The sequence below is a fragment of the Oncorhynchus gorbuscha genome, linkage group LG16, assembly GCF_021184085.1.
Source record: "Oncorhynchus gorbuscha isolate QuinsamMale2020 ecotype Even-year linkage group LG16, OgorEven_v1.0, whole genome shotgun sequence".
In the NCBI taxonomy this organism is placed as follows: Eukaryota; Metazoa; Chordata; class Actinopteri; order Salmoniformes; family Salmonidae; genus Oncorhynchus; species Oncorhynchus gorbuscha.
In genome coordinates, this window is record NC_060188.1 from 25,546,746 (window position 1) to 25,569,777 (window position 23,032).

General features: G+C 48.6%; 1 pseudogene; it reads left to right on the forward strand.

Moving 5' to 3' along the window:
• LOC124000006 overlaps positions 1-23,032 on the forward strand; it is a 63,452-nt pseudogene that overhangs the window by 17,563 nt on the left and 22,857 nt on the right.

A 23,032-nucleotide genomic window follows, 5' to 3' on the forward strand; every position in this document is an offset into this window, starting at 1 on the left:
GTGTGTGTGTGTGTGTGTGTGTGTGTGTGTGTGTGTGTGTGTGTGTGTGTGTGTGTGTGTGTGTGTGTGTGTGTGTGTGTGTGTGTGTGTGTGTGTGTGTGTGTGTGTGTGTGTGTGTGTGTGTGTGTGTGTGTGTGTGTGTGTGTGTGTGTGTGTGTGTGCGTGCGTGTGTGTGTGTGTGTGTGTTTGAGACAGAGAGAGAGATAAATGGGACAAACACCAAATTGAGACTGCATGCAGAATTCTGAAAAAATATCCTCCATGTGCAATGTAAAACACCAAATAATGCACGCAGAGCAGAATTAGGCCGATATCCGCTAATGATCAAAATCCAGAAAAGAGACGTTAAATTCTACAACCACCTAAAAGGAAGTGATTCCCAAACCTTCCATAACGAAGCCATCACCTACTGGGAGATGAATCTGGAGAAAATTCCCCTAAGCAAGCTGACACATTGGAAAGAATTAACAAAAAAAACTGAGCAAACTGGAATGCTTCTTTGGCAATAAACAGAGAGTACACAGCGGCAGAATACCTGACCACTGTGACTGACCCAAACGTAAGGAAAGCTTTGACTATGTACAGACTCAGTGAGAATAGCCTTGCTATTGAGAAAGGCCGTCGGCAGACATGGCTCTCAACAGAAGACAGGCTATATGCACACTGCCCACAAAATGAGTGAGAAACTGAGCTGCACTTCCTAACCTCCTGCCCAATGTATGACCATATTAGAGGCACGTATTTACCTCAGATTACACAGATCCACAAATAATTTGAAGACAAACCCAATTTTGATAAACTCCCATATCTACTCAGTGAAATACCACAGTGTGCCATCACAGTAGCAAGATTTGTGACCTGTTGCCACAAGAAAAGGGCAACCAGTGAAGAACAAACACCTTTGTAAATACAACCCGTATACAACCCGTATTTATGCTCATTTATATTCCCTTTCGTACATTAACTTAACTATTTGCACATTGTTACAACACTGTATATAGACATACTATGACATTTGAAATGTCTTTATTCTTTGGAACGTCTGTGAGTGTAATGTTTACTCTTTCTGTTTATTTCACTTTTGTTTATTATCTACTTCACTTGCTTTAGCAATGTTAACATATGTTTCCCATGCCAATAAAGCCCTTGAATTGAATTGAGAGAGATGTAGAGAGAGAGAGAGAGAGAGAGAGAGTGAGAGAGAGAGGGACAGAGAGAGAGAGAGAGAGAGAGAGAGAGAGAGAGAGAGAGAGAGAGAGAGAGAGAGAGAGAGAGAGAGAGAGAGAGAGAGAGAGAGAAATGCCTATGTATGTTTCCCTGCAGAGTGTTGACTGGAACACTGTAACAAGCAGGCAGACGGCCCCACACTCTGTTCCTGCGGCATGCGTTCCAGTAAAGGGCCTGCTGCATTCACTCCAAACTGCAGTCCGGACATTGAGAGAAAGAGATTAGAGAGAGAAATGAGAGAGAGGGGGAAAGAGAGAGAGAGAGGAAGAGAAAGAAAGGGAGAGAATGCGAGAGGGGAACAAAAACAGCAGTGAAAACAGACACGCAGTTCTCATTTGGGGAATGTAATGTTGGAGCGGTAGAGGAAGGGATGAGGATAATTAAAGACAGTTCTCATTTGGGGAATGTAATCTTGGAGGGGTAGAGGAGGAAGGGATGAGGATAATTAAAGACAGTTCTCATTTGGGGAATGTAATGTTGGAGGGGTAGAGGAGGAAGGGATGAGGATAATTAAAGACTGTTCTCATTTGGGGAATGAAATGTTGGAGGGGTAGAGGAGGAAGGGATGAGGATAATTAAAGACAGTTCTCATTTGGGGAATGTAATGTTAGAGGGGTAGAGGAGGAAGGGATGAGGATAATTAAAGACAGTTCTCATTTGGGGAATGTAATGTTGGAGGGGTAGAGGAGGAAGGGATGAGGATAATTAAAGACAGTTCTCATTTGGGGAATGTAATGTTGGAGGGGTAGAGGAGGAAGGGATGAGGATAATTAAAGACAGTTCTCATTTGGGGAATGTAATGTTGGAGGGTAGAGGAGGAAGGGATGAGGATAATTAAAGACAGTTCTCATTTGGGGAATGTAATGTTGGAGGGTAGAGGAGGAAGGGATGAGGATAATTAAAGACAGTTCTCATTTGGGGAATGTAATGTTGGAGGGGTAGAGGAGGAAGGGATGAGGATAATTAAAGACAGTTCTCATTTGGGGAATGTAATGTTGGAGGTGTAGAGGAGGAAGGGATGAGGATAATTAAAGACAGTTCTCATTTGGGGAATGTAATGTTGGAGGGGTAGAGGAGGAAGGGATGAGGATAATTAAAGACAGTTCTCATTTGGGGAATGTAATGTTGGAGGGGTAGAGGAGGAAGGGATGAGGATAATTAAAGACAGTTCTCATTTGGGGAATGTAATGTTAGAGGGGTAGAGGAGGAAGGGATGAGGATAATTAAAGACAGTTCTCATTTGGGGAATGTAATGTTGGAGGGGTAGAGGAGGAAGGGATGAGGATAATTAAAGACAGTTCTCATTTGGGGAATGTAATGTTGGAGGGGTAGAGGAGGAAGGGATGAGGATAATTAAAGACAGTTCTCATTTGGGGAATGTAATGTTGGAGGGGTAGAGGAGGAAGGGATGAGGATAATTAAAGACAGTTCTCATTTGGGGAATGTAATGTTGGAGGGGTAGAGGAGGAAGGGATGAGGATAATTAAAGACAGTTCTCATTTGGGGAATGTAATGTTGGAGGGGTAGAGGAGGAAGGGATGAGGATAATTAAAGACAGTTCTCATTTGGGGAATGTAATGTTGGAGGGGTAGAGGAGGAAGGGATGAGGATAATTAAAGACAGTTCTCATTTGGGGAATGTAATGTTGGAGGGGTAGAGGAGGAAGGGATGAGGATAATTAAAGACAGTTCTCATTTGGGGAATGTAATGTTGGAGGGGTAGAGGAGGAAGGGATGAGGATAATTAAAGACAGTTCTCATTTGGGGAATGTAATGTTGGAGGGTAGAGGAGGAAGGGATGAGGATAATTAAAGACAGTTCTCATTTGGGGAATGTAATGTTGGAGGGGTAGAGGAGGAAGGGATGAGGATAATTAAAGACTGTTCTCATTTGGGGAATGTAATGTTGGAGGGGTAGAGGAGGAAGGGATGAGGATAATTAAAGACAGTTCTCATTTGGGGAATGTAATGTTGGAGGGGTAGAGGAGGAAGGGATGAGGATAATTAAAGACAGTTCTCATTTGGGGAATGTAATGTTGGAGGGGTAGAGGAGGAAGGGATGAGGATAATTAAAGACAGTTCTCATTTGGGGAATGTAATGTTGGAAGGGTGGAGGAGGAAGGGATGAGGATAATTAAAGACAGTGGCTAACTGTTCTGTTTGGTTCTGTGGCCCTGCATGCAGTCTGGATACAGTATGGAGTTTATAGAGCAACAACAACCACACACTCAGGTGCGTGTACTCACACAAACATACAGAGACAGACACAGGGGTGTGTACTCACACAAACATACAGAGACAGACACAGGGGCGTGTACTCACACAAACATACAGAGACAGACACAGGGGCGTGTACTCACACAAACATACAGAGACAGACACAGGAATGCACTATGCGCACACACAGGCACACAGAAACACACGCACGCATGCACAAACACTCACACTCCTCCGCAAACACACACACACTGGCACGTGCACACACACACACACATCTACACCTACACTACAGTGAGTAAACCCATACACATTTCCCATTCAACAGTAAAAGCCTCTCTCCTTGGCTGTGCTTCCTCAGCCAAGGGTGTTAATAGCTTTAGTTGAGGCTGTGTGTGCACACAGATGCCTATGTCCAGGAAGGTCGGCCCACAGCCATCCTCCGGGGGGAGAAAAGAGTCTTTCTCCTGGGCCGGAGGTCCTGCAGGGGACACAGCCCTGTTCCCACACTGCCTGGTTTGTTGACCGCTTCCCAAATACCATCACCACACACTCTTCCTCCCTCAGTCTGTTGTTTCTCACCCTCCTTCATTTATTCTCTTTCCCTTTTTCCCCCTCTTTTCCTCTTTGTCTTACGACTGGTTTTCCCCACTTGTCTCTCTTTCTCCCTCCCTCCCTTCTCCCTTCTCTATCCCTCTCTTCCCTTCTCACTCTTTCCAATTTTGGTCTCTGTCTTTGATCCCTCTTTTTTTTCTTTCCCTGTTTATTTGGGTGGGCCAGTGAATGGTCATATACTGTGTGAATAGCCTGGTGGGCCCGAATCAGGGCTCAGATTCCCATGCTGGAGAGAACAATGCTGGGCTGTGATGTGAACAGTCACGCAGGGCTGGAGGTGCAGGCAGAGAGGCAGGCGTTGTGGCAGGGCCAGAGCCAGGGCCAGGCCAGGGGAAGTGAGAGGAGAGAGGCTGGGAGCAGAGCAAGGCCAGGCAGCCTGCGGTGGAGGCTCCAGGGCCGCGTTGCACCACTGAACAAGCAGGCTGTGATGTCATGGGAACCGCTAGGTTCACTAATGAACACAAACGCAATCAGGTCTGTTCTTTCTCTCCTGAGGTTTTCTCTGACCTGAGGAGTGTATCAGGATACGGTGGACCACATTTATCTCATGTGTAGAGTACGGTCTTGTGGGACATTTTGGTCACAATGATTTTTGGTTTTTAAGTTGCTGTGGGCAATGTAGTAATAATGGTAAACTTGGCCCATGATCACCATAGAATCAACGAGGCATGCTCTCTGTGTTTGAATTGGACCTTGGGTCCGCTACCTTACAATCCCTTTCAATATTTACAGATTCTGTGATGCTAACCGTCATCCATGATCCTCTCTGTTTATTTACCAGAATGCCATGGTGTCGTTCAAGGAGCTGTGTGGTCTGACGCCGGCGGCCAACATGAAGCAGTGTATCCTGACCGTGTCCACGTGGCTGATGAACAGCGAGCGAGCGCTCAGGGTGACCGTGGACCTGAGTCAAGCCTATCCCACCATGGAGGCCCAAGGGCCCGTCCCCGAGCTGCTCCGCAAGGTCCTCAACGCCTACGACATGGTACGCTACATCAGCACCACATAGGCATAACATGCACTGCAGAGCTACCGTTCTGTTCAGGTCTATGTTGTATTCAGAGAGATACACTTTGTGGGTAAATGCTGAACGAGTAACGCAAGCGCAACGTTCATTGGCGGTTCATAGGCGTGTGAACGTTATTCACCAAAAAGGTGCTATGAAATGAAAAACGCATCACAACCTGGTAAGGTGACAAGCTACAACACCCTTGTGCACTATACAGTCTTAAGAGTCTGTTGCACACTATGCCTTGAAATAATACTATCAGTGTTGGGAAATGTTATAAATTGTTAGCACGTTATGACACAGCAAGGCAACACGCCACAGATGACCTCCACCGCAGGGAGTGATCAAACCATTTCCTATAGCTACTGCAGCGCTGTGATAAGCACTAATTCATTCCGGAGCGGTTCGCCCTGCTGCGCTTCCGCGCGGCTTCCCATCATGCCCTGTGCCTCCCCAAGCCGTCACTCTCCATCCTGGCTGCTGTCTGATCTGTGATAACAACCAGCTTATTCATTATTCACCAGGCACCTACTGGTACAGGCCAACACAGGGGTGGTTAAAATCCCCACCCCCCCAGCGCTCAGAGCAAGTCAACACCCCACTATTCCACCCCCCTGATGGAGATTGGTTTGACCTATTGAACTGGGTCATCAGAGAGGAACTGTTGTGGTGTTGTAGCTACATGACATTATCGTTCATATCCCAGTCACTCCTATTGCTGACACCTAGAGTGCAACAACCTCATATAAGTTCCATAGCTGAGGCTCTAAATAGCTTTGTATTTGAATCAGCTTTCTCCCTCGACGTGCTTGTCTTTGAGTACCTCTTATGGCCCCGGTACATTACATTCACACGTGAAGGGCTTTAATGAAGAGCCTAAATGAAGGGCCTAAAAATAATTCCACTGCTGTTCCATTGCAACATTCCTGTGCTCCCAGCCTCCCAGCGTTAGCTAGCAGAGTCCCGACGGCTGAGGAGATGAGACAGAGGCTGCCTGTCCTGAGCACAGGGTCAGTCAGCTGAGTGTTACTGTGTGCTTCCAGAGATTAGTCCATTGGCACACGCCCCAATCTCAAGAACAGAGGCTCCAGTGTATGCTGGTGTGTGTGTGTGTGTGTGTGTGTGTGTGTGTGTGTGTGTGTGTGTGTGTGTGTGTGTGTGTGTGTGTGTGTGTGTGTGTGTGTGTGTGTGTGTGTGTGTGTGTGTGTGTGTGTGTGTGTGTGTGTACCCGTTTGTGTGTGTGTGTGTACCCGTTGTGTGTGTGTGTGTGTGTGTGTGTGTGTGTGTGTGTGTGTGTGTGTGTGTGTGTGTGTGTGTGTGTGTGTGTGTGTGTGTGTGTGTGTGTGTGTGTGTGTGTGTGTGTGTGTGTGTGTGTGTGTGTGTGTGTGTGTGTGTGTGTGTGTGTACCAGCCCTAGCCATTAAGACATTAATGGTTGTCCACATGTGGGCTGGTTGGACGCAGGCACCGTAACCTAGAGTGAACTGAGCATCAGCAGATTGGAACTCTGTGGTCAGCGCCCTGAGGCCAGTCCAAAGAGACCCAGCTCAGCCTGAGCCAATGGGAGGTAGCCCCCTGTCCTGTCTGCTGACCAATATGATCCCAGAGCCAGTGGTCCTGTACCAGCCCACACACAGTGGCCTGCTTCTTGTCTCTGTGCTCTTAACTAAAGTGTGAAACTTCATTAGCATTCTCCTGACCGCTGGGTCAGGCCAGCTGCTTCTCACTGTCCGTGGGAGGGAGAGGCTGTAAAAGCAGAAGGTTTTCAGATCAGGTCACAGCTAAAGCTGTAAGGCTGGCTCAATGCTTCCAGGAACACAGGTAGGGGACCAGACGGGGGCTGCATCACAAAATGGCACCCTATTCCCTATGTAGTGCACTACTTTTGGCCAGAGCCCAATGGGTCCTGGTCAAAAGTAGTGCACTAAATATGGAACTGGGTGTCATTTAGGATGTGACCAGACTGTTCTCACCTCCTGTCCTCTATTGTGTCACCACATGATCAGGACTCTGTCATCAGTTGCCATGTGTGTGTGTGTGTGTGTGTGTGTGTGTGTGTGTGTGTGTGTGTGTGTGTGTGTGTGTGTGTGTGTGTGTGTGTGTGTGTGTGTGTGTGTGTGTGTGTGTGTGTGTGTGTGTGTGTGTGTGTGTGGGGGTGCATGTGTTTTGTCTGACTGTGTGTGTGTGGGTGCATGTGTTTTACATTTACATTACATTTAAGTCATTTAGCAGACGCTCTTATCCAGAGCGACTTACAAATTGGTGCATTCACCTTATGACATCCAGTGGAACAGTCACTTTACAATAGTGCATCTAAATCTTAAGGGGGGTGAGAGGGAATACTTATCCTATCCTAGGTATTCCTTAAAGAGGTGGGGTTTCAGGTGTCTCCGGAAGGTGGTGATTGACTCCGCTGTCCTGGCGTCGTGAGGGAGTTTGTTCCACCATTGGGAACAAACTCCCTCCCGACGTTTTGTCTGACTCTGTGTGTGTGTGTGTGTGTGTGTGTGTGTGCGTGCGTGCGTGCGTGCGTGCGTGCGTGCGTGCGTGTGTGTGTGTGTGTGTGTGTGTGTGTGCGCGCGCGTGTGTGTGTGTGTGTGTGTGTGTGTGTGTGTGTGTGTGTGTGTGTGTGTGTGTGTGTGTGTGTGTGTGTGTGTGTGTGTGTGTGTTATGTCTGACTGTGTGTGTGTGGGGGGGTGCATGTGTTTTGTCTGACTGTGTGTGTGTTTGTCTGTGTGTGGGTGCATGTGTTTTATTCTGACCGTGTGTGTGTGGGTGCATGTGTTTTGTCTGACTCTCTGTGTGTGTGTGTGTGTGTGTGTGTGTGTGTGTGTGTGTGTGTGTGTGTGTGTGTGTGTGTGTGTGTGTGTGTGTGTGTGTGTGTGTGTGTGTGTGTGTGTGTGTGTGTGTGTGTGTGTGTGTGTGTGTGTGTGTGTTTTGTCTGTCTCTATCTCTATGTGTGTGGGTGTGATTCCCAGGGTCTGGCCATAGCAGAGGGAGAAAAATGTTTATAAAGAGCCAATGATCAAAGGACTTTGAGAAATGTTGACATACCCTCTTTCTCTTCCATCGAATGTCTCTGAGAAGAGACTTTGTTATTCATTATTCCTGTAGTATTCCCCTATGTTTGGCTACGTGTACATTCAATGATAATTCTGTGTGATTCTTTTCTAAGAGGTAGCGTTTCCATTGTCCTGTTTAGCCTTCTGTACAGTAGGACTCATGACATAAGACACAGGAATTGCTTGATGCTGTACGACCTCACTTCCTTTTGCATAATCTTGTCCCCTGTTTATTTCTCTATAGATGATTCAGACGAGCCGGACGCTGATTGAGTCAGCTGACGTGGTCTACTCCAAGCTTACACAAGCACAACGGGCAGGTAAGGCTTTGTAGTATTCACTTTACCAGCCTGTCTCATAACGTCAGCACAAACAGATCAAATGAAATCAAATCTAATTTTATTTGTCACATACACATGGTTCGCAGATGTTAATGCGAGTGTAGCGAAATGCTTGTGTTTCTAGTTCTGACAATGCAGTAATAACCAACGAGTATTTTTTCTCCCCAATTTCCTGGTATCCAATTTTTAGTAGCTACTATCTTCATCGCTACAACTCCCGTACGGGCTCCGAAAGTCCTCCGATACACAACCCAACCTCCGATACACAACCCAACACCAAGCCGCACTGCTTCTTAACACGGCGCGCATCCAACCCGGAAGCCAGCCGCACCAATGTGTCGGAGGAAACACCGTGCACCTGGCAACCTTGGTTAGCGCGCACTGCGCCCGGCCCGCTACAGGGGTCGCTGGTGCGCGATGAGACAATGATATCCCTACCGGCCAAACCCCCCCCTAACCCGGACGACGCTAGGCCAATTGTGCGTCGCCCCACGGACCTCCCGGTCACGGCTGGTTACAACAGAGCCTGGGCGTGAACCTAGAGTCTCAGCCCTTAACCACTGCGCCACCCGGGAGGCCCCAACAAATTCTTATTTTCAATGTCTGCCTAGGAACTGCCTGTTCACGGGCAGAACAACAGATTTGTATCTTGTCAGCTCGGAGATTTGAACTTACAACTAGTCCAACGCTCTAACCACTAGGCTACCCTGCCGCCCCAGTAGTTAACACCACTACTCTTATGATTAATGCCATGGGAGCTTTAGTGACCACAGAGAGTCAGGACACCCATTTTAAAATCCCATCTGAAAGCCAGCACCCTACACAAGGTAATGAGATATTCTATAACACCACTTCCAGCAGCATCTGGTCTCTCATCCAGGGACCGACCAGGACCAACCCTGCTTAGCTTCAGAGGCAAGCCAGCAGTGGAATGCAGGATGGAATGCTGCTGGTCCAGGAGATAGAAATACTTGTGGGGATTTCATCATAGTCACTGTCATTGCTATTGCTGTCGTCATCCAGTAATTTACCATTTATCTTCGGGGACTCAGCCCTGGGTAGTTAACACGTCAGTCGGCATGTGAATTCACTCACCGAGCAAGACGGCATTGAATGGAACAAGAGGAGTGAATCAACTGAGTGAATAAAGAGGACAGGAAGGACAGTAATAGATAGAAAGATAGGATGAGGGAGAGAATGGAGGCAGGGAATCGTCAATGCTGTTTCTCTTTTTGAATGGCTTGTGGACAATAGCGGTGACTAAGGCTTTTGGTGTGTGGTTGTAATTGACTATAATGAGATCTTTTAAGTGCAAAATGGCTCCAAATTAGGGGGCCAATGGTTGTCTTTCTCCTGGCTCCCCATCTTCTTCGCGGGGCTGTAATTGCAGGTTGCCCCCACTGCAGTACTGAGCGACCGCAGACAGAAAGTCGGCTGCAGACAGACAGCGCTCCTAAATGGCAGAGAAGATGAGATGAAGATGCATCAGGATTCCTGATTTATCCTCATGATGTTTGTTTACCTACAGTATTTGTGTCTGCCCGCCTCTGAAGGTGGAGACATAACACAGTACATCTGCCCATGGATATTAAACAGATGCACGTAAACCAGCAGCGAGGGCACATGTCTACATGTTTTTATTTGGACAGTGAAGCAGCCTGTAGGGAGGAGGTCAGAGACTTGGCAGTGTGGTGCCAGGAAAACAACCTCTCCCTCAACGTCAGCAAGACAAAGGGGCTGATCGAGGACTGCAGGAAACGGAGTGGAGTGGAGCGGGTCGAGAGTTTCAAGTTACCTCCACATCACTAAGTAATTAACATGGTTCACACACACCAACACAGTTTTGAAGAGGGCACTACAACTTCCCTTCCCCCTCGGGAGGCTGAAAAGATTTGGCCTGGGCCCTCAGATCCTCCAAAAGTTCTACAGCTGCACCATTGAGAGCATCTTGACTGGCTGCATCACCGCTTGGTATGGCAACTGCAAGGCATCCCACCGCAAGGCACTACAGAGGGTGGTGAGTACGGCCCAGTACATCACTGGGGTCGAGCTCCCTGCCATCCAGGACCTCCATACCAGGTAGTGTCAGAGGAAGGCCCAACAAATTGTCAAAGACTCCAGCTTTGTTACAGAGGCATAAATATCACCCCCCCCCCCAAAAAATGCTAACCTCCCTGGTAATGGTGAGAGGTTCGCATGTCTTGGGGGGTATGATCTTTGACATTGTAACTTTCTCATCATTATTCACATTTCGTTCAGGATTATCTGTAATCATGGTAGTATCCACATTCATTTATTAGTGTTTAGAAACATATTCTATTCTTATTTACAATACAAGTGATTCCAAAATAACACAATACATTATTTACTATTCATTTCTATTGGGCACAGCGTAATCCAAAACACAACTTAAACAAACTACAAATGCATCCAACAACTTTGTTGTCACAAGCTTGATGTAATCATTGCGTGCGAAGAATATGAGACCAAATGCAAACATTTGGACTAAATTGAAGATACTGTAAGTGAATTTGTCCAAATACTTATGACTCGATACATAAAGTGCATTGATCAGTTGCTGGGGAGGAAGGAAACCACTCAGGGATTTCACCATGAGGCCAACGGTGACTTCAAACAGTTACAGGGTTTAATGTCTGTGATAGGAGACAACTGAGGATGGATCAACAACATTGTAGTTACTCCACAATACTAACCTAAATGACAGAGTGAAAAGGAGGAAGCCTGTACAGAGTCAAATTATCCAAAAACATGCATCCTGTTTGCAATAAGGAACTAAATTAATACTGCAAAAAAGTGGCAAAGAAATTAACTTTGTCCTGAATACAAAGTGTTATGTTTGGGGCAAATCCAACACAACACATCACTTTGTACAACTTTCATATTTTCAAGCATGGTGGTGGCTGCATCATGTTATTAGTATGCTTGTCATCTGCAAGGACTAGTGAGTTTTTGGGGGGATAAAAAGAAACAGAATAGAGCTAAGCACAGGCAAAATCCTAGAGGAAAAGCTGCTTTCCAACAGACACTGGGAGACAAATTCACCTTTCAGCAGGACAATTACCTGAAACACAAGGCCAAATATACACTGGAGTTGCGTACCAAGACACTATTGAATGTTTCTAAGTGGCCTAGTTACAGTTTTGACTTAAATCGGCATGAAAATCTATGGCAAGACATGAAAATGGGTGTCTAGCAATGATCAGCAAGCAACTTGACAGAGCTTGAATAATTAAAACATATATATAATGAGCAAATATTGTACAATCCAGGTGTGCAAAGCCCTTAGAGACTTACCCAGAAAGACTCACAGCTGTAATCGCTGCCAAAGGTGATTCTAACATGTATCGACTCAGGTGTGTGAATACTTATGGAAATGAGATATTTCTATATTGAATTTTCATTAAAAGTGCAAAAAATTCTAAAAACATGTTTTCACTTTGCCATTATGGGGTATTCTGTCTATATTTGTGCAGGAAAAATATATACATTTCATCCCGTTTTTTATTCAGTCTGTAACAACAACGTGGGAATAAATCAAGGGGTTTGAATACTTTCCGAAGGAACTGTGTATATATATATATATATATTAATATTCAGAAGGAACTGTGTATATATATATATATATATTAATATTCAGAATGAACTGTGGATGGAATGAAAAACATCCATATGTTAACAGAACCAGGCAGAGACAGGGCCTACACGCGTAGACTGAAGACACACTCTATGATAAAGCTAGTGTGTGTGTGTGTGTGTGTGTGTGTGTGTGTGTGTGTGTGTGTGTGTGTGTGCGTGCGTGCGTGCGTGCGTGCGTGCGTGCGTGCGAGAGAGAGAGAGAGAGAGAGAGAGAGAGAGAGAGAGAGAGTGAAACTGAGATGTTTGGGGGGAATTCAGCAGACATTGAAGCAACATGCGAGTCTGCTCCACACAGGCCTCCCCTCAGTCACTCAGTAGCAGACTCATGCCCATGCCCATGCCCAGCCACCTCCATGTGGGCAGCACCATGTCCCTGTGCCAGTGTCGTGCTTCCCGTATACCCAGGAATGGAGCATGAAAGCTGGGCTTGAATCAGAATGCACTCCCCCGCTCCTCCATAGAACAGCCCCATAAGAAGCCCTGGGCTAAGTATGGCTGAAACCCCACCAGTAACTACACAGCTATACATTCACACAGCTGTGTCAGTAGTGGGATGTCAAGGGGTGTGTTATGTAATAAGAAAACATTGGGGATGGGGGAACGGGAAAAAGGGGCCCTCAGCCTCATGCCAAACATAACACTTTCTCTAACACCCAGCTCCTTCCCTCACCCTCACCCTCCTCCACCCCACCCTTCACCCAGCCCAGTCCTAAAAAGACATGTCCTGCATCCCTCCCATGCCTCTGCATCCCAGCTCCCTCCCTCACCCTCCTCCACCCCACCCTTCACCCAGCCCAGTCCTAAAAAGACCTGCAGCCCTCCCATGCCTCTGCATCCCAGCTCATGCTTTCTGACAAGGGGGCTGTTTTGCTATTGCTTGGCCAGACGGAACAAAATGGAATGGAAAAAGGAGCGAAGGAGCTACAAACACAGGAAGCTGAAGCGGCTTTATGTTCCTGTGACACACATGGCTGGGCTCTCAGCAGCCCCACGGAGACACGACACGTGGGTTTGTGCCCATAGGCGACGTTGTAAGGCAGGTCCTCACCAGACATCACCGGCAACAACGTCGCCTACAAGCCCTCAGTCCAGCCTCTCTCAGCCTATTGAGAACAGTCTGAGCACTGATGGAGGGATTGTGCGTTCCTGGTGTAACTCGGGCTGTTGTTGTTGCCATCCTGTACCTGTCCCGCAGGTGGGTTGTTCGGCTGTACCGATCCTGTGCAGGTGTTGTTACACGTGGTCTGCCACTGCGAGGATCAGCTGTCCGACCTGTCTCCCTGTAGCGCTGTCTAAGGCGTCTCACAGCCCTCTTTAGTGTCCTATGTTTTCATAACTGTGACCTTAATTGCCTACCGTCTGTAAGCCGTTAGTGTCTTAACGACCGTTCCACGGTGCAAGTTCATTAATTGTTTATGGTTCATTGAACAAGCATGGGGAAACCGTGTTTAAATCCATTATAATGAAGATCTGTGAGGTTATTTGGATTTTTACGAATTATCTTTGAAAGACAGGGTCCCAAAAAAGGGCTGTTTATTTTTTTGCTGAGTTTATATGTGGTAGAGAAAACAGCACTCTGTTTGAATGCCTACTCTCTCTGTCCTCCTTCCTCCACCCCCTCTCTGTGATCATTATGCCCAGCCATTATTGCTTCTAATCAATTTAATTTGGGAAGTAGCGCTGATGTGGAGTGAGAGAGAAAGAGAGAGAGAGAGAGAGAGAGAGAGAGAGAGAGAGAGAGAGAGAGAGAGAGAGAGAGAGAGAGAGAGAGAGAGAGAGAGAGAGAGAGAAAACAAGATGTCCCCGCTAACTCCTCTCTGCATGCAGAGGCGCCTGCCTGATGAGCCCCCAGGGCTCACCACAACACAGACCACACCAATGATCGACCACACAGGCATCTGTGACATACGTTCTGGTGCACAGATCTGTGGCTGTGTGCACAAGTGACTGCATGAATGTGTGTGGACGTGCATACATGTTGCTTTTCATAACATACACATCATGTATATACCCCTAGAACTGCTTATTCAAATCCTGCGATCATGTTTAAGAGAACCACGGAGTTCATATCACCAGTTTTAATGGGCTTTTCCAGCCCTGGCACCAGAGGGACAGCAGTAGACTGGCGTTAGCTAGCGTGGGTATAGGGCAGGAGGACTGATGGAGGGAGGAGGAGGTAGGAGGCACAGGCTGCATGGACATGGCTATGCTTATTTATTGATATTCCTTCCTCCCCTTCCCCTCTCTGTCCCTTGGTGAGATTCTCCGCCTCCTCTGTCTGTGTTGGTATGGTTAGCAGCCTCTCACCATGGATCCCAGTACCTTGGAAATGCAGGGGATAAAGAGATCCCTGTCTTTTCATAGTCAATGCCGCCGTTCTGGACAGAGAGAATCCCATTCTCTGCGGTGTCCTGGGATGAAATCCGGCTTTGACTGATCCCTCCCTCGCAGCACACCACTCGTAATAAATAAATGAAGCTCGGCTCGGAGCCTCTCTTTTTTTTTATTTCTGTTACTCTCTCGTGGTTCTGCCCTTTTCTCCATTCTGTTTATTTCTCTCGTTAGTCCTGTTTTGTCACTCCTCTTTTGCTCTATTTTACTACCCTCATCTCTCCCCCTGTTTCTCTCCCCGCCTTGGGCGGCAGGTAGCCCAGTGCTTAGAGTGTTGGGCCAGTAACCGAAAGTTAGCTGGATCTGTCATGTTTTGTCTTAGATTGTCTTGTCATTTTGCTTTTCCCTCCGTTCATTTTCCCCCTGCTGGTCTTTTTAGGTTCGTTCCCCTTTTTCTCTCTCCCTTCCTCTCTCTCTTCTCTCTATCGTTCCGTTCCTGCTCCCAGCTGTTCCTATTCCCCTAATCAATCATTTAGTCTTCCCACACCTGTTCCCGATCCTTTTCCCTGATTAGAGTCCCTATTTCTCTCCTTGTTTTCCGTTCCTGCCCTGTCGGATCCTTGTCTATTGTTCACCGTGCTGTGTCTGTGTATCGCCCTGTGGTGTCGTGTTTCCCTCAGATGCTGCGTGGAGAGCAGGTGTCTGAGTCTGCTAGGTTCAAGTGCCTTCCCGAGGCAACCTGCAGTTCTTGATCGAGTCTCCAGTCTGTTCTCGTCATTACGAGTGGAATTATGTCTTATGTTTGTAGAATTACTTTTCTGGATTAAAGACTCTGTTTTCGCCAAGTCGCTTTTGGGTCCTCATTCACCTGCATGACAGAAGGATCCGACCAAAGAATGGACCCAGCGACTACAGACGTTCGTAACACTGCCGTCGAGATCCAAGGAGCCATGCTCGGCAGACACGAGCAGGAATTGTCTGCTGCTCGCCATGCCGTGGAGAACCTGTCCGCTCAGGTTTCCGACCTCTCTGGACAGTTCCAGAGTCTTCGTCTCGTGCCACCTGTTACTTCCTGGCCTGCCGAGCCTCCGGAACCTAGGGTTAATAACCCACCTTGCTACTCCGGGCAGCCCACGGAGTGCCGCTCCTTTCTCACCCAGTGTGATATTGTGTTCTCTCTCCAACCCAACACATACTCTAGCGAGAGAGCTCGGGTTGCTTACGTCATTTCACTCCTTACTGGCCGGGCTCGAGAGTGGGGCACAGCTATCTGGGAGGCAAGGGCTGATTGTTCAAACAATTACCAGAACTTTAAAGAGGAGATGATTCGGGTTTTTGACCGTTCAGTTTTTGGTAGGGAGGCTTCTAGGGCCCTGGCTTCCCTATGCCAAGGTGATCGATCCATAACGGATTACTCTATAGAGTTTCGCACTCTTGCTGCCTCTAGTGACTGGAACGAGCCGGCGCTGCTCGCTCGTTTTCTGGAGGGACTCACGCAGTGGTCAAAGATGAGATTTTCTCTCGGGAGGTTCCCGCCAGTGTGGACTCTTTGATTGCTCTCGCCATCCGCATAGAACGACGGGTAGATCTTCGTCACCAAGCTCGTGGAAGAGAGCTCGCGTCAACGGTGTTTCCCTGCTCCGCATCGCAACCATCTCCCTCCTCTGGCTCAGAGACTGAGCCCATGCAGCTGGGAGGTATTCGCATCTCGACTAAGGAGAGGGAACGGAGGATCACCAACCGCCTGTGCCTCTATTGCGGATTTGATGGACATTTTGTCAATTCATGTCCAGTAAAGGCCAGAGCTCATCAGTAAGCGGAGGGCTACTGGTGAGCGCTACTACTCAGGTCTCTTCATCTAGATCCTGTACTACTATGTCGGTCCATCTACGCTGGACCGGTTCGGGTGCTACATGCAGTGCCTTGATTGACTCGGGGCTGAGGGTTGTTTCATGGACGAAGCATGGGCTCGGAAACATGACATTCCTTTCAGACAGTTAGACAAGCCTACGCCCATGTTTGCCTTAGAGGGTAGTCATCTTCCCAGTATCAGATTTGAGACACTACCTTTAACTCTCACAGTATCTGGTAACCACAGTGAGACTATTTCTTTTTTGATTTTTCGTTCACCTTTTACACCTGTTGTTTTGGGTCATCCCTGGCTAGTATGTCATAATCCTTCTATTAATTGGTCTAGTAATTCTATCCTATCCTGGAACGTTTCTTGTCATGTGAAGTGTTTAATGTCTGCCATCCCTCCCATTTCTTCTGTCCCCACTTCTCAGGAGGAACCTGGCGATTTGACAGGAGTGCCGGAGGAATATCATGATCTGCGCACGGTCTTCAGTCGGTCCCGAGCCAACTCCCTTCCTCCTCACCGGTCGTATGATTGTAGTATTGATCTCCTTCCGGGGACCACTCCCCCTCGGGGTAGACTATACTCTCTGTCGGCTCCCGAACGTAAGGCTCTCGAGGATTATTTATCTGTGTCTCTTGACGCCGGTACCATAGTGCCTTCTTCCTCTCCGGCCGGGGCGGGGTTCTTTTTGTTAAGAAAAAGGACGGTACTCTGCGCCCCTGCGTGGATTATCGAGGGCTGAATGACATAACGGTTAAGAATCGTTATCCGCTTCCCCTTATGTCATCAGCCTTCGAGATTCTGCAGGGAGCCAGGTGCTTTACTAAGTTGGACCTTCGTAACGCTTACCATCTCGTGCGCATCAGAGAGGGGGACGAGTGGAAAACGGCGTTTAACACTCCGTTAGGGCATTTTGAGTACCGGGTTCTGCCGTTTGGTCTCGCCAATGCGCCAGCTGTTTTTCAGGCATTAGTTAATGATGTTCTGAGAGACATGCTGAACATCTTTGTTTTTGTCTATCTTGACGATATCCTGATTTTTTCACCGTCACTCGAGATTCATGTTCAGCACGTTCGACGTGTTCTACAGCGCCTTTTAGAGAATTGTCTCTACGTGAAGGCTGAGAAGTGCTCTTTTCATGTCTCCTCCGTTACTTTTCTCGGTTCCGTTATTTCCGCTGAAGGCATTCAGATGGATTCCGCTAAGGTCCAAGCTGTCAGTGATTGGCCCGTTCCAAGGTCACGTGTCGAGTTGCAGCGCTTTTAGGTTTCGCTAATTTCTATCGGCGTTTCATTCGTAATTTCGGTCAAGTTGCTGCCCCTCTCACAGCTCTTACTTCTGTCAAGACGTGTTTTAAGTGGTCCGGTTCCGCCCAGGAGCTTTTGATCTTCTAAAAGAACGTTTACGTCCGCTCCTATCCTCGTTACTCCTGACGTCACTAGACAATTCATTGTCGAGGTTGACGCTTCAGAGGTAGGCGTGGGAGCCATTCTATCCCAGCGCTTCCAGTCTGACGATAAGGTTCATCCTTGCGCTTATTTTTCTCATCGCCTGTCGCCATCTGAACGCAACTATGATGTGGGTAACCGCGAACTGCTTGCCATCCGCTTAGCCCTAGGCGAATGGCGACAGTGGTTGGAGGGGGCGACCGTTCCTTTTGTCGTTTGGACAGACCATAAGAACCTTGAGTACATCCGTTCTGCCAAACGACTTAATGCCCGTCAAGCTCGTTGGGCGTTGTTTTTCGCTCGTTTCGAATTTGTGATTTCTTACCGTCCGGGCAGCAAAAACACCAAGCCTGATGCCTTATCCCGTCTGTTTAGTTCTTCTGTGGCTTCTACTGATCCCGAGGGGATTCTTCCTTATGGGCGTGTTGTCGGGTTGACAGTCTGGGGAATTGAAAGACAGGTTAAGCAAGCACTCACGCACACTGCGTCGCCGCGCGCTTGTCCTAGTAACCTCCTTTTCGTTCCTGTTTCCACTCGTCTGGCTGTTCTTCAGTGGGCTCACTCTGCCAAGTTAGCTGGTCATCCCGGTGTTCGAGGCACTCTTGCGTCTATTCGCCAGCGCTTTTGGTGGCCGACTCAGGAGCGTGACACGCGCCGTTTCGTGGCTGCTTGTTCGGACTGCGCGCAGACTAAGTCGGGTAACTCTCCTCCTGCCGGTCGTCTCAGACCGCTCCCCATTCCTTCTCGACCATGGTCTCACATCGCCCTAGACTTCATTACCGGTCTGCCTTTGTCTGCGGGGAAGACTGTGATTCTTACGGTTGTCGATAGGTTCTCTAAGGCGGCACATTTCATTCCCCTCGCTAAACTTCCTTCCGCTAAGGAGACGGCACAAATCATCATCGAGAATGTGTTCAGAATTCATGGCCTCCCGTTAGACGCCGTTTCAGACAGAGGCCCGCAATTCACGTCACAGTTTTGGAGGGAGTTCTGTCGTTTGATTGGTGCGTCCGTCAGTCTCTCTTCCGGGTTTCATCCCCAGTCTAACGGTCAAGCAGAGAGGGCCAATCAGACGATTGGTCGCATACTACGCAGCCTTTCTTTCAGAAACCCTGCGTCTTGGGCAGAACAGCTCCCCTGGGCAGAATACGCTCACAACTCGCTTCCTTCGTCTGCTACCGGGTTATCTCCGTTTCAGAGTAGTCTGGGTTACCAGCCTCCTCTGTTCTCATCCCAGCTTGCCGAGTCCAGCGTTCCCTCCGCTCAAGCGTTTGTCCAACGTTGTGAGCGCACCTGGAGGAGGGTGAGGTCTGCACTTTGCCGTTACAGGGCACAGACTGTGAGAGCCGCCAATAAACGCAGGATTAAGAGTCCTAGGTATTGTTGCGGCCAGAGAGTGTGGCTTTCCACTCGCAACCTTCCTCTTACGACAGCTTCTCGTAAGTTGACTCCGCGGTTCATTGGTCCGTTCCGTGTCTCCCAGGTCGTCAATCCTGTCGCTGTGCGACAGCTTCTTCCGCGACATCTTCGTCGCGTCCATCCTGTCTTCCATGTCTCCTGTGTCAAGCCCTTTCTTCGCACCCCCGTTCGTCTTCCCTCCCCCCTCCCGTCCTTGTCGAGAGCGCACCTATTTACAAGGTACGTAGGATCATGGACATGCGTTCTCGGGGACGGGGTCACCAATACTTAGTGGATTGGGAGGGTTACGGTCCTGAGGAGAGGAGTTGGGTTCCGTCTCGGGACGTGCTGGACCGTTCACTCATTGATGATTTCCTCCGTTGCCGCCAGGATTCCTTCTCGAGTGCGCCAGGAGGCGCTCGGTGAGTGGGGGGGTACTGTCATGTTTTGTCTTAGATTGTCTTGTCATTTTGCTTTTCCCTCCGTTCATTTTCCCCCTGCTGGTCTTTTAGGTTCGTTCCCCTTTTTCTCTCTCCCTTCCTCTCTCTCTTCTCTCTATCGTTCCATTCCTGCTCCCAGCTGTTCCTATTCCCTAATCAATCATTTAGTCTTCCCACACCTGTTCCCGATCCTTTTCCCTGATTAGAGTCCCTATTTCTCTCCTTGTTTTCCGTTCCTGCCCTGTCGGATCCTTGTCTATTGTTCACCGTGCTGTGTCTGTGTATCGCCCTGTCGTGTCGTGTTTCCCTCAGATGCTGCGTGGAGAGCAGGTGTCTGAGTCTGCTAGGTTCAAGTGCCTTCCCGAGGCAACCTGCAGTTCTTGATCGAGTCTCCAGTCTGTTCTCGTCATTACGAGTGGAATTATGTCTTATGTTTGTAGAATTACTTTTCTGGATTAAAGACTCTGTTTTCGCCAAGTCGCTTTTGGGTCCTCATTCACCTGCATGACAGGATCGAATCCCCAAGCTAACAAGGTAAAAATCTGTCAGCCTGCCCCTGAGCAAGGCAGTTAACCCACTGTTCCACGGGCGCCAAAGACGTGGAGGTTATGGCAGCCCCCCCCCCCCCCCCCCCCGCACCTCTCTGATTCAGAGGGGTTGGGTTAAATGCGGAAGACACATTTCAGTTGAATGCTTTAAACTGCATTCAACACCCCTTTCCCTTTCCCTATGTGTATATGGAGCATAGGTGTGTGTGTGTGTAGGTGCATGCTGAGAGAGGATAGCGGGAACATCTTCTCGTGTGTCTCTCTGAGCACGTCCCAGCACTGACATGCCTGTCTCTCTCTGAGCACGTCCCAGCACTGACATGCCTGTCTCTCTCTGAACACGTCCCAGCACTGACATGCCTGTCTCTCTCTGAGCACGTCCCAGCACTGACATGCCTGTCTCTCTCTGAACACGTCCCAGCACTGACATGCCTGTCTCTCTCTGAACACGTCCCAGCACTGACATGCCTGTCTCTCTCTGAGCACGTCCCAGCACTGACATGCCTGTCTCTCTCTGAACACGTCCCAGCACTGACATGCCTGTCTCTCTCTGAACACGTCCCAGCACTGACATGCCTGTCTCTCTCTGAGCACGTCCCAGCACTGACATGCCTGTCTCTCTCTGAGCACGTCCCAGCACTGACATGCCTGTCTCTCTCTGAGCACGTCCCAGCACTGACATGCCTGTCTCTCTCTGAGCACGTCCCAGCACTGACATGCCTGTCTCTCTCTGAACACGTCCCAGCACTGACATGCCTGTCTCTCTCTGAACACGTCCCAGCACTGACATGCCTGTCTCTCTCTGAGCACGTCCCAGCACTGACATGCCTGTCTCTCTCTGAGCACGTCCCAGCACTGACATGCCTGTCTCTCTCTGAGCACGTCCCAGCACTGACATGCCTGTCTCTCTCTGAACACGTCCCAGCACTGACATGCCTGTCTCTCTCTGAGCACGTCCCAGCACTGACATGCCTGTCTCTCTCTGAGCACGTCCCAGCACTGACATGCCTGTCTCTCTCTGAGCACGTCCCAGCACTGACATGCCTGTCTCTCTCTGAACACGTCCCAGCACTGACATGCCTGTCTCTCTCTGAGCACGTCCCAGCACTGACATGCCTGTCTCTCTCTGAGCACGTCCCAGCACTGACATGCCTGTCTCTCTCTGAGCAGGTCCCAGCACTGACATGCCTGTCCCTCTCTGAGCACGTCCCAGCACTGACACGCCTGTCTCTCTCTCTCTCTCTCTCTCTCTCTCTCTCTCTCTCTCTCTCTCTCTCTCTCTCTCTCTCTCTCTCTCTCTCTCTCTCTCTCTCTCTCTCTCTCTCTCTCTCCACACGAGAAGCAAAGCGTGAGACTCAGCCGTGATAGAGTAGAGTATGCCCTAGTGGTGTGACAGTTAAAAATGACACGTGTGCCACCGGAGGGGAACAGGACAATTGGGTAATGAAATGGTCTCAGAGGCTGTGTGCCACAAGGTTCCTCAAGCTGAGGGATGGGCCCGGAGAAAAATGTAAACACTCTTAAAGTCATAGACAGAGCTATGGATGCAAGGACTGACCATCCAATATGTATATAAAAAAAATAGATCTTTAAGCATGTTTTGAGGCTATGCAGAGTTTGTAAACATGTATAATGTTTACAAACATTGGTAAAACAAGCTTATATTTTGGGTTCTGATTGGACTTGACAATTGAACGAAGCTCATTTATATGTTATATTCTTCAAGAATGAACGGGTACATAAATAAATCATAAAAAATGGATGTAGCAACTGCAGATCTCCCCTTTTAAGAAGTGAGTCTGACACCTTTACTTTTGGTTTTGTTGTGAATATATAGGAGAGGTTCAGGATATGATATCTCACTGATTCATGTCACTGACAGCTCGTGGAAACACGGTACAACAATATTAAACCATCGAGTAAATGGGAACAGAACAGCTTAATATAACAACAGTGATTATTATCACTTTGAAAGAATGGGCAGTAGAGTATGCCAGGCGAGAGAGAGGTGGGCAGATGAGTGGATGGATGGATGAGAGGAGAGCGTGTCAGAAGGCTAGGCACAGAGAGAGAGAAGGGCAGATGAGTGGATGGATGGATGAGTGGAGAGTGTGTCAGAAGGCTAGGCACAGAGAGAGAGATGGGCAGATGAGTGGATGGATGGATGAGGGGAGAGCGTGTCAGAAGGCTGGGCACAGAGAGAGAGATGGGCAGATGAGTGGATGGATGGATGAGGGGAGAGCGTGTCAGAAGGCTAGGCACAGAGAGAGAGAAGGGCAGATGAGTGGATGGATGGATGAGTGGAGAGTGTGTCAGAAGGCTAGGCACAGAGAGAGAGATGGGCAGATGAGTGGATGGATGGATGAGAGTGTGTCAGAAGGCTGGGCACAGAGAGAGAGATGGGCAGATGAGTGGATGGATGGATGGATGAGAGGAGAGCGTGTCAGAAGGCTGGGCACAGAGAGAGAGATGGGCAGATGAGTGGATGGATGGATGAGGGGAGAGTGTGTCAGAAGGCTGGACACAGAGAGAGAGATGGGCAGATGAGTGGATGGATGGATGAGAGTGTGTCAGAAGGCTGGGCACAGAGAGAGAGATGGGCAGATGAGTGGATGGATGGATGAGAGTGTGTCAGAAGGCTAGGCACAGAGAGAGAGATGGGCAGATGAGTGGATGGATGGATGGATGAGGGGAGAGCGTGTCAGAAGGCTGGGCACAGAGAAAGACATGGGCAGATGAGTGGATGGATGGATGGATGAGGGGAGAGTGTGTCAGAAGGCTGGGCACAGAGAGAGAGATGGGCAGATGAGTGGATGGATGGATGAGAGCGTGTCATAAGGCTGGGCACAGAGAGAGAGATGGGCAGATGAGTGGATGGATGGAT